Source organism: Lemur catta, chromosome 13, assembly GCF_020740605.2.
Source record: "Lemur catta isolate mLemCat1 chromosome 13, mLemCat1.pri, whole genome shotgun sequence".
In the NCBI taxonomy this organism is placed as follows: Eukaryota; Metazoa; Chordata; class Mammalia; order Primates; family Lemuridae; genus Lemur; species Lemur catta.
The window spans coordinates 36180371-36192167 of record NC_059140.1 but is presented as its reverse complement, the minus strand read 5'-3'; the positions used below and the strand labels follow the sequence as shown (position 1 = coordinate 36192167).

General features: G+C 36.8%; 1 non-coding gene across 1 annotated transcript; it reads right to left on the bottom strand.

Annotated features, from left to right (window-relative positions):
- Positions 1-7839: 7839 nt before the first annotated feature.
- On the bottom strand, positions 7840-7974 carry LOC123649563. Its single transcript, XR_006739063.1, has one exon. It is a non-coding gene; the product is annotated as a small nucleolar RNA SNORA16B/SNORA16A family (small nucleolar RNA).
- Between the last annotated feature and the right edge of the window lie 3823 nt (positions 7975-11797).

Genomic DNA, 11797 nt, shown 5'->3' with positions numbered 1-11797 from the left:
AGCAGATGAAAAAAGAGAAATTCAGTAAACAAACAACCCCCCCATCTCAATGGATTGAACATGTCCCATATAGACATGGCATATTAATCATATCTCTCTAATTCAACCTAGATTAACCAAAATAAGGGAGTTCATTGTCTTTTAGTTTGAAAAGAATTCTGGCTGATGGTGGGGTGGGTAGTTCACATGATCAAAAGAAGTTTCAGGAATTGGTACCTTACCAGTTGGGACTAATGCTCAATACTATCAAATTTTTTCTCTCCTTCTCACCTCTCTCTCTTCCACACCACTTGTTTGAATTCAACTACTTTCCCCAAGTGGCAGGAATTATTCACATCCTCCCAGATTAGCAAACCTAGGAAAATTTTTCTTCCAAAGTTCATATATCAGAAGCCCCAATAGCCTAATGGGTAAGGCATTGGCCTCCCGGAGTTCATATGTCAATTTTGGGTAAGGTCTTTGATTGGCTTGCATGAGTGACACGTCCACCTCCAGATCAAACAAAATGGAATCCAAGTTACCTGGGGGTTGAGGATCAATTATAGGAGCAATAGACACTGCTTACAACAAGCTATGGTTGTAATTAATAGATAAAATAATAAACATGGAAAAATAGTACTCATTATTACACAATTCTTATTTTATCAAATTTTATAAATTTTTTTTTTTTTTTGAGACAGAGTCTCACTCTGTTGCCTGGGCTAGAGTGAGTGCCGTGGCGTCAGCCTAGCTCACACCAACCCAACCTCAAACTCCTGGGCTTAAGCGACCCTACTGCCTCAGCCTCCCAAGTAGCTGGGACTACAGGCATGCGCCACCATGCCCAGCTAATATTTTCTATATATATTTTTAGTTGTCCAGATAATTTATTTCTATTTTTAGTAGAGACAGGGTCTTGCTCAGGCTGGTCTCGAACGATCTCGAGCAGTCCACCCACCTCGGCCTCCCAGAGGGCTAGGATTACAGGTGTGAGCCACTGCGCCTGGCCCAAATTTTATAAAATTTTTATACTTTCCATTATATAAAAACTGAACTGTATTTATGGGAGACTTACAGAAGTGCTGAATCCATGTTCCACAAGATAAAAGTCGCCTTTCATCCACCAGTGTTCAGAGAATTCAAGCTTTCATCATGAATATGAACACAATAAAAGCACTGACACTATATTTTTAATAATGTATTTGAAACAATGAGCGCATTGGATTGGCTTGACTTTCTGCCTCTTCTCTAGACAGTGAGACAGTGTAACTAAGAGGATTTTTGTGCCCACTTTAAAGATTGTTCTATTGGATTATTGATGTCCATCAATACTCCACATAGGAAACAAAGTAGAAATCATGGTCTTCTTAAAACAAAAGAGTGCTTTAAATAATAGTATTTAAACCCTGTAACACCACAATCACAAGGATTTTTTTTTTGAAGTGTATTATTATTTCAGCTAAGTGGTGCAGAGATTAAAGACAGGCCAGAATTACTATTTGCTACAGGGTGCTGGCCTCTGGGTAGTGGAACAGGTAGAGAGAATCCAACTCATGGATCACTGCAGGCAGGAAAGCAGTGACTGAGCAAAAGCAAATAATGCTTGATGCACAGCTGTGGAGGACAGAAACGCAATATTCAGACAAAGCTGGCCATGTAATTGGGCTAGTGGTTGAGTTTTAGATGGCACATAAGCACTTTGGGAAATTGTTTCAGAAGTTTCAATTGTCCTATTGAAGTCCATTTACTTATTTATTTATCTACCTATTTATTTAGATACAGACAATCCTATGGAATATATGTACAATGTTATTAACCAACCATGCATCACTGTGATCCTTTAAAGAGAACTTAAAGTTTGCCTAGTCCCCTTAACCTGATTCAATCAAGATGTAAGATATTTTATTGTACATAATTCCCTTTACTGGTCCTTCATATAAGCCCTTGCCAGAGATCTGTATTTTCCTTACGAAAAGGAATAGTTGTCCAAATCTTTGTTTCTCTAAGTGTTGTCTATGTATCACCGGGAACAACATCACAGTAGAATCTCAGGCTCCAACACAAACCTGCTGAACTGGAATCAGCATTTTAAACAAGATCCACTAGTGATTGGAAGTGTCCCTAGGATTTGAATAAGCAAACAATAATGGAGGAGGTCATTTCAGAAGGAGGACACAGAGGCAGCAAGAGATGCAGTAGTTAAAGGTCCCTGATAATTGATACGGATGTGGCTAAGGTTTTTAAATTGGGGAATAATGTAGACTCAGTGGTGGGAAAGAAGAGTGGTGTGACTCCACCATACAGGTGGGGGTGGAGAGAGAGGAAATGCCAAGAATAATTAGAGAAATATTGGCCAACACAGAAACAGAGACATTATTGATCTGGTATATGTTTTTGGCAATGGGAATGGTAAGGGAGACATTCTGAATTAGTTTATTTATATTTAAATGACTGCTTGGAATGAGTTAACATTGCCCTAGGAAGATGAAACAGGTGGAGAGTTAAGAGGCAGGGAGGTATAATACAGAGAATATAAATGCAGTGGTAAACTATGAAGAAAGAATGAAGCCTAGTTATCCATTTCTCAGGTTTGTACACCATTCAATTAAATATATGATAACCCCTAGGCCTGGCACTGTCTTAGTAGTTAAAAAGTAGATTTTTAAAAATGGTGGTGGGAGCAGGGGGGACATCTATGTAGTTTCAAAAAAATTGACTTTACTTTTATGTGATTTGCATAACAGGAGTTTTGACTTTTAATCCTAAAGATAACTTACATATCTATTTTCTGAATAGTAGCCAGAAACATATAATGAATACCATCAGTATTATAGTGTAACTTTTCAATATTTTAAAAATTAGTATCCTAAAATAATTCAGGGTTATTATCTTCAAATTAAAATATAATTTTAGAAATTTTCTAGTGTGACAATTACTGTTTTTTTCACTTTTTTAATGAAAGCCATAAGAACATATACTTCAATTTTATGATTACAGTGAATCCAAAAAATTAAGAACATTGCATAGTGAAACCACAAACACTATTTACATTTTCTTAATATAAAATAAAAAAAGTAAAGTATCTATTGCTCTTGTACCATTTAGCTCAAGAAATTCAAAGAAAAAGAAAAAAGAAAAAACAATGGAAACTAGGATATTCCTGACAGAATTCTCTAAGAATCATAAACTAATGTTTTTGACTTAGACTGACATTTTTGACATTGGTTGTTAAATGATGTTGTCCCACTCTGCAATGAATGTGGCAAACTCTAAATATAAGCACAACACCAAAACCAAATAACTCCCCCTCCCACAGAATGGTCCACCTTCTTGTTCCTTCTTAGATTATTCCCATTCACTCAAAATAAGCTTGGGTTCCTGCCTTGCAGGGATAGCTGCAAACTGTAGTCAGATGTAGGAACTGCCTAATCAGGTCTCAGAACCAGGCCTTAATTAGGATGCTTAGAAAAGAAGAGCAAATGAAAATTATTAAGCTGCACTGTTGATTCCTGTTTCTAATTTTAAAGAGGAAATTATGCATTAATCAAGCCCTGGACTAAAGCTCAGAGGCACGTTTTTGAAATATCCCAAAATAACAAGGAGAAAGTTTTTGCTCTGTTTTGATAAAACCACCCTTGACTACTTGCTATGATAGTATGGTATATTTCAACATTCAGTGTGCTAGGGTACAATATACTAAATTCTGGTTACATTAAAAAAATTACTGGATTTAAGACATAGCATGATAATCAAGGTTAGGCATATATTCCTTAAAAATAAAACAAGAATCTGCAAAACCCATTGTCTGAGGTGAACAGAAGGTGAATCAAATGGTTTAAGAGAAGAACACAACTCTGCAAAGAGCTACATGGGCAGATGATGCCTGATGAATGGAAAATTGCTTTTATAACATTCTTTGGTGGTACAAATTTGAATCTGTTGACGATACTGTAATTTGTGTTGGTAAAAATTATACTTGAGAAAAGAATAATGATTGTTTTAAATGAAAGCAGAGAGGTTTTTCTGTTTTCTATAAAGCAATGAAGTGTGGATACTGTATTCCTAAAAAATTGTTAGTAATTCATTCTCTAATTTCTTACTCTGGTCCACATTATGAAAATAAAGAACATACATCAAATACTCCCCATAAATTTATCTCTTTATATGACTCTAAAGGAATAGTTTAAATTTTTATTCTTATTATCTTCACTGATTTAAAAATTTCCTTTAAAAATGATGATAATGATGATATATGGACTCTTTTCTGGTTCCAAACAAAGCATAGAACTACTTTTTCTAGATCTGTGAAATAAAGTTGTTGATATTTTGATGGGGATTGCATTGAATCTGTAAATGACTTTGGGTATAGTATGTATATTTTAACAATGTTGATTCTAACTAACCATGAGCATGATAAGTTTTTCCATTGATTTGTATCATCTGTGATTTCTTTCCTAAGCATTTTGCAGTTCTCTTTGTACAGGGCTTTCGTCTCCTTGGTTAAGTATATTCCTAGGTATTTTCTCTGTGGCTATTGTGAATGGTATTGAGTCTTAGATTTGACCCTCAGCTTGATTGTTATTAGTGTATAATAATGCCACTGATTTGTGTACATTGATTTTGCAACCTGAGACTTTGCTGAATTTATTTACCAATTCCAGGAGTCTCTTGGTGGAACCTTTGCTTTTTTCTAGATATAAGAACTTCTGTAAGAAGTGATAGTTTGACCTCCTCTTTCCTGATTTGGATACCCTTTATTTCTGTCTCTTGCCTGATTACTCTGGCTAGGACTTCCAGCACTATGTTGAATAGAAGTGGTGACAGTGGGCACCCTTGTCTCGTTCTAGCTCTTAGTAGGAATGCTTTAAACTTTTCCCCATTCAATATGATGTTGGCTGTGGGTTTGTCATACATGGCTTTTATAATTTTGATATATATTCCTTCTATGTCTAGTTTGTTAAAATTTTTTTATCATGAAAGGATGCTAAATTTTGTTGTATACTTTTTCTGCATCTCTTAAAGATGATCATATGATCTTTGTTTTTGCCTCTGTTTATGTGGTGAATCACATTTATTGATTTATGTATATTGAACCATCCTTGCATCCCTGGGTTGAAGCCAGAGATGGTCATGGTGAATTATTTTTTTGATGTGCTGTTGAATTTGTTTTGCTAGTATTTTATTGAGGATTTTTGTATCTATATTCATAAGGGATATTTGTCTTTAGTTTTCTTTTTTTGTTGTGTCCTTTCCTGGCTTTGGTATTAACAAAATACTGGCCTCATAGAATGAGTTGGGGATGATTCTGTTCTCAATGTTACGGAGTAATTTCTGCTTTATGGGTACCAACTCTTCTTAGTAGGTTGGTAAAATTCAGCTGTGAATCTAGCTGGTATAGGTTTTTTCTTTTATTACTATAGGACTTTATTGCTGCTTCAATCTCATTGCTCATTATTGGTCTGTTCAAGAGTTTTATTTCTTCCTGATTGGGTCTTGGGAGGTTATGTGTTTCCAGAAATTTGTCCATTTCCTATATATTTTGGAGTTTATGTGTGTAGAGATTTTCATTGTATTCACAGATGATATTTTTTATTTCTGTGGTATCAGTTGTAATATTTTTCTTCATTTCTTATTGAGCTTATCTTAAGCAAAAGGAACAAATCAGGAGGCATCTCATTACCAGACTTCAAACTATACCACAAGGTCATAGTAACTAAAACAGCATGGTATTGGCACAAAAATAGAGACATAGACCAATGAAACAGAACAAAAAACCCAGATATAAAACCATCCACATACATCCAACTGATCTTTGACAAAGCAGACAACAATATACACTGGGGGAATGAAGACCTATTCAATAAATGATGGTGGGAAAATTAGCCACATGCAGATGAATGAAACAGAATCTATATTTTTCACCATTCACAAAAATTAATTCAAGATGGATAAAGGACTTAAATATTAGGCATGAAACTGTAAGAATTCTAGAAAAAAATGTTAGAAAAACTCTTCAAGATATTGACCTAGGCAAAGAATTTATGAAAAAGATCTCAATGGCAATCACAGCAACAACAAAAGTAAATAAATGAAACTTGATTAAATTAAAAAGCTTCCGCACAGCCAAGGAAATAATCAACAGAGCAAATAGACAACCTACAGAATTGGAGAAAATATTTGCAAGCTATACAACTGATAAAGGACTAATAACAAGAATCTACAAGAACGCAAGCGAATCATCAAGAAAAAAAAATCAAACAACCCCATTAAGAAGTGGGCAAAAGACATGAACAGAAGGTTCTCAAAGAAAGATAAACAAATGGCCAATAAACAGATGGAAAAATGCTCAATGTCACTAATCATCAGGGAAATGCAAATGAAAACCACAATGAAATATCACCTTACTCCAGTCAGAATGGCTTTTATTAAAAGTTTAAAAACAATAGATGCTGGCATGGATGAAGAGAGAAAGAAACAATTATACACTGTGAGTGGGACTGCAAAGTAGTACCACCTGCATGGAAAACAGTATGGAGATTCCTCAGAAGAACTAAAAGTAGATCTACCATTTGATACAGCAATCCCACTTCTGGGTGAAACAAAGTCATTTTATCAAAAAGACACCTACACTCAAATGTTCGTTGCAGCAAAATTCACAATTGCAAAGATGTGGAATCAAACCAAATGCCTATCAATTCATGAATGGATTAATAAAATGTGGTCTATGTATACTGTGGAGTACTACTCAGCCATAAAGAAGGATGACTTAATGCCTTTTGCAACAATTTGAATGGAACTGGAGACCATTATCCTAAGTGAAGTATCTAAAGAATGGGGTAATAATCACCATATGTACTTACTATAATTAATAAATTAGAACTAACTAATGAACACTCATGTGCATATAGGCAAGTAAAACTCAATGAAGGGGGAGAGAAGAGGAGGGGATGGGCGAAAACCCACCTAATGGGTGATAGGCACACTTTTAACCTTGACTCAAGCATTACAAAAGCGATCCATATAACCAAAAACATTTGTACCCCATAATACTTTGAAATTAAAAAAATGATGATATAACGGTGAGGTAATGAATCCTAAATGCTCTTCTGTGAAGTAGTACAAGTTGAGTATCTCTTATTCAAAATGTTTGGAACAAGAATTATTTTGGATTTTTTTTGACTTTGGAATATTTGCATCATACTTACTAGTTGAGCATCCTAAATTCAAAATCGAAAATGCTCCAGTGATCATTTCCTTTCAGCATCATGTTGGTGCTCAAAAAGTTTCAGAGTTTGCAGCATGTCAGATTTCAGATTTTCGGATTTGTCTTTCTGCATTTCCACTATTCTCTCAGTACCCAAAGGTCACAGAGACTTGTTTAGTCTGTGTGGTCTACTTCTATCTTCATTCTGAATGCATTCATGATAAAGATCGTCTAGTCTTTTTTATTCTTTGTTTTCACTTCCAGAGTCTTTTCTTGGTCACCCGTTATCCAGTACCACATACAGCATTAGCAAAAACCAAAGGTCTCTGCTTAGAGTTTACTGTTTCCATCTAAAATGACCTGTTATCTTTTTGTCTGCCTCCTCCCATGGTGATTCTCTCCTAACTCTGCAGCTCCATAATCACAGATGAGAACAGCTTTACTGGTAACTAGATCTTAGACTAAAGTAGACAGCTTCAGAAACAAGCTGGTCTATTCAGTATCAGACGCTGCCAAAAAACTTGGGAGCAACCAGGTCCTGATGTTGTTGGATTTCATCACTGTCATGTCCCCCAGAGTCCTCACTCACCAGAAAAATCAGCTTCAGCTATCTTGGAATCTTCATCTGCCACAACTGAGGAATGGCAGGCACGGGGAACTGTATTTTCCCAAAATGTCGCAGATCAGTTATGAAAAGCATAACGTTGACCATCAGGGAAAACTGTCACTCTGGGCTCCTTTTTGACCACAGCTGCTGTGTGGAAGCAGCTGCAGCTTCCATAATGTCCACAAAGATGCTCTAGTTTTTAAAGCAAAATTTCACTATCAGATCTTTTGGAACCTAAAAGCTGTGTGAGAAGGGAGATTGAATCCAATGTGTGTGAATGTATGTGTTTGTGTGTGTGTGTGCTTTATTCACTATAGAGTTTTAAACACAGTAAGCATGCAGAAAATATTTGCCAAGTGACTGAAGCTACAGGTGGGGGCATCATTAGGATTAGGGAACATGCCTGGTGATTCAGAGATATGATTCATTAAGAAGATGGAAAAATAGTAACAGTAAGAAAATTATGAATGTATAGCTCTTTAGGGGAAATTTTGATAGGCGGGGTTTCAAACAAATACATTAAATAGGCATATTCATATTCTCTTCTTTTTTTTTGAGACAGAGTCTCATTCTGTTGCCTGGGTTAGAGTGCCGTGGCATCAGCTTAGCTCACAGCAACCTCAAACTCCTGGGCTCAAGTGATCCTTCTGCCTCAGCCTCCCGAGTAGCTCGGACTACAGGCATGTGCCACCATGCTCGGCTAATTTTTTCTATATATTTTTTAGTTGTCCAGCTAATTTCTTTCTATTTTTAGTAGAGACGGGGTCTTGCTCTTGCTCAGGCTGGTCTTGAACTCTTGAGCTCAAACGATCCTCCCGCCTCGGCCTCCCAGAGTGTTAGGATTACAGGCATGAGCCGCCGCGCCCAGTCCATATTCTCGTCTTAAATCTAAAAGGAAGTGTGTCTTCCTTAATTCTCTTTCTTAAAATTAGACCACTGTGTTAATGGGTTTGATTTTTTGGTTGTTTTCCTAGCACTTAATTTCAGTCACTTCCACCTTTCTGACATTTTTCTGAGTTTCTTATACTATGGAGTAAAAGATTCCAGGATTTTCCACCAACCAATTCTGGCTTCTCATACTCCCCAACCTCTAACAACAACAGAAGCAGTGACAACAAACAAAGCAAAAAAGCAAAATAGCCTTCCTTTTCTATCCCTCTGGGGCCAGGTGACCTAGACTTGTTTAACCAAAGACTTTTTTTTCTCCCAGAGACTTCACTGGTCTTTGACACATTGGTTGTCACCATCTGCTTTTTCTTTTTTTTGGTATGTTTTTGTTCCTTGAGCTCACTGGTAATAATGCCTGCTGAAAGGAAGGGCAGAACAAGCAGCAACAGGACTTATGACACCATATCGTGGAAAGATAGCCAGCTTTTGGCCTCCTGGTAAAGAGTTAGCAATTTAATGAATAACAAATTATAAACAGACCCTGAGGTTAAAGGATAGCAGGCATGGTCTTGGCTTCCACCTTATTTAGCAGATGCACTTTCACAGACGTTTGGGCCGTTGACATCAGAGCACCCACAAGGGCTGATTGAAACGTCCTCATTGTGCTTTCCATCCTGTTTACTTGCTTGGACTACAGATCCAAACAGAGCCAAACTTCACCTTGCTATTTTCTATTTTCGCATGATATAAAAAGTGAGAAACCCTTGTCTGGAAAATTGGGTATTTTTAGTCACTGTGCAATGAGTGTTCGAGGTTTGTGGTTATCAAGATTAGTATGTGTAGGCTGACGGGGAGGAGGGTGGTCAGCCTGAAGTACAGAAGTGTGAAAAGATGTTAATAAGAACAGGGCTATAATAACACATGTCCCTTCTTACAAAGCCAAACACTGCATATATTTCTTAAAAGAACTAGAAGGTCCTGACAGGTGGTGGTGAGGTTTGCATCATCATTGATTCAAGTTGATCTTTTTCGGAGAAATGTTTTTGATCTTAGATGTTGAATACTTTTTTTTTTTGGCTTATGGGTTATTTGCATTTAGCAAAACCATTTATTATGCTTCCATTGTGTGCCAGGCATTTTGCTCAAAGCCCAGGGATACAAAAACAAATAGAGTGTGATTTTTGCCTTTGGGGAATTGAGAGACTGCGTTGAATAATGGGGCTATAAGCAAATGCTATGTAACATCCTGATTTTGGTGCTATGATAGGAATCATTACAAATAGTACCTAATGAATATAGAAGAACTTCAGTACTGCCAGGGATTGGTGGGGATTGGGAGTGAAAAAGAAAGGAGAGAGGAGAGGAGAAGTTATGTACGACCAGAAGCAGGATGTTTCTGGGGATTCATAGGTACCATGCAGGGGTGACAACAAGTAATCTGTGAGTTTACAGCAATGGTTCTCAAAGTGCAGTTCCTAGCTAACAGCACCAGCATTATCTAGAACTTGTTAGAAATATAAACCTCATGCCCCACCCCAGACCTACAAAATCAGAAACTCTGGAGGTGGAGCCCAGCAGTCTGGGATTTAATAAACCCTCCAGGTGATTGTGGTGCGTGCTACAGTTTGGGAACCAACAGCATTAGGGCGTGAGCTTTCAAACTTGACTTCACATCAGAATCACCTGTGAGTTTAAAAATATGATGCCTGGGCCCCATCCCAGAGGATCTGATTTAATTAGTCTGAGGAAACTGAGATTCTGGGAGAGTGAATAATTTCCCTAAGGTCACAAAGCTAATAGGTAGGAATTAGTGCCTGGGTTTGTCTGACACAAAGGCCCATATTTGTCCATTTTCTTGCGTAGACCTCTTAATCTGTGTGAGGGCAGAGATTGTAAAACCTTTTCCGTGGACACCTGGGCTCACAATAAAAGGTCTCTTATTGTTTATTTCTGTTCCCTCAAAGGAAAGAGTCTTTGAACAGTAATGATATTTGAAGATGTGACTTCATATGTTGGAAACAAGGTATGAATATAAGTTAGCTATGTTTTTATGTACTTTTTAAAAAAATACATTGTTTGTAAATCCATGAACTAGCTAGACTTACTCCAATATATCCCTATTTTCAGCAAATTCAATGTACACACGTTCCATATAGAACCAAAAAATAAAATTGCCCTCAAACAGAATAACATTTTCACTTTGCAAAAGCATTCACATAGGGTTTCGAGGTTATCAAGTGCAATGTTTACCCATCTATTGTGTGCAGAAGGGCTACTGGTGGGCCTTGAGTTTTATTGTTTTAAATAGACTTTAGTTCTTAGGACAGTTTTAAATTCACAGCAAAAATGGGCCACAGGTACAGAGAGATCCCATATGTCCCTGCCCCACACATGCACGGCCTCCCTCTCATTAACATCCCCACCCAGAGTGGCACCTTTGTTGTAATTTATGAACCTACCCTGAAACATCATCATCATCCACAGTCCATAGTTTTATTAGGGTTCACTCTTGGTGTTGTACTTACTGTGGGTTTGGACAAATGTATAATGACATGTATCCACCATTATATTAATAGTATCATACACAATATTTTCACTGACCTAAAAATCCTCTGTGCTCTGACTATTCATCTCTCCCTCCCTCTTAACCCCTGACAACCATTTTTTTTTTTTACTGTCTTTATAGTTTTGCCTTTTCCAGAATGTCTTACAGTTGGAATCATACAGTATGCAGCCTTTTCAGACTGGCTTCTTTTACTTAGTAATGTGCATTTATATTTTCTCTTTATCTTTTCATGTTTTGATAGCTCATTTCTTTTTAGTGTTGGATAATATTCCATTGTCTGGATGTACCATATTTATTTATTCATTTACCTGATGAAGGATGTCTTGGTTGCTTCCAAGTTTTGGCAATCATGAGTAAGACTGCTTTTAACATCCATGTACAGGTTTATGTGTGGACATAAATTTTCAGCTTCTTTGGGTAAACACTAAGGAGTGCAAGTACTTAATCACATAGTAAGTGTATATTTAGTTTTGTATGCCCTTGAGATTTTTAGTGATATGCAAATGAACATTCAAATGATTAATAGTTATGCGTGATTTAATGGCTCTTTTAA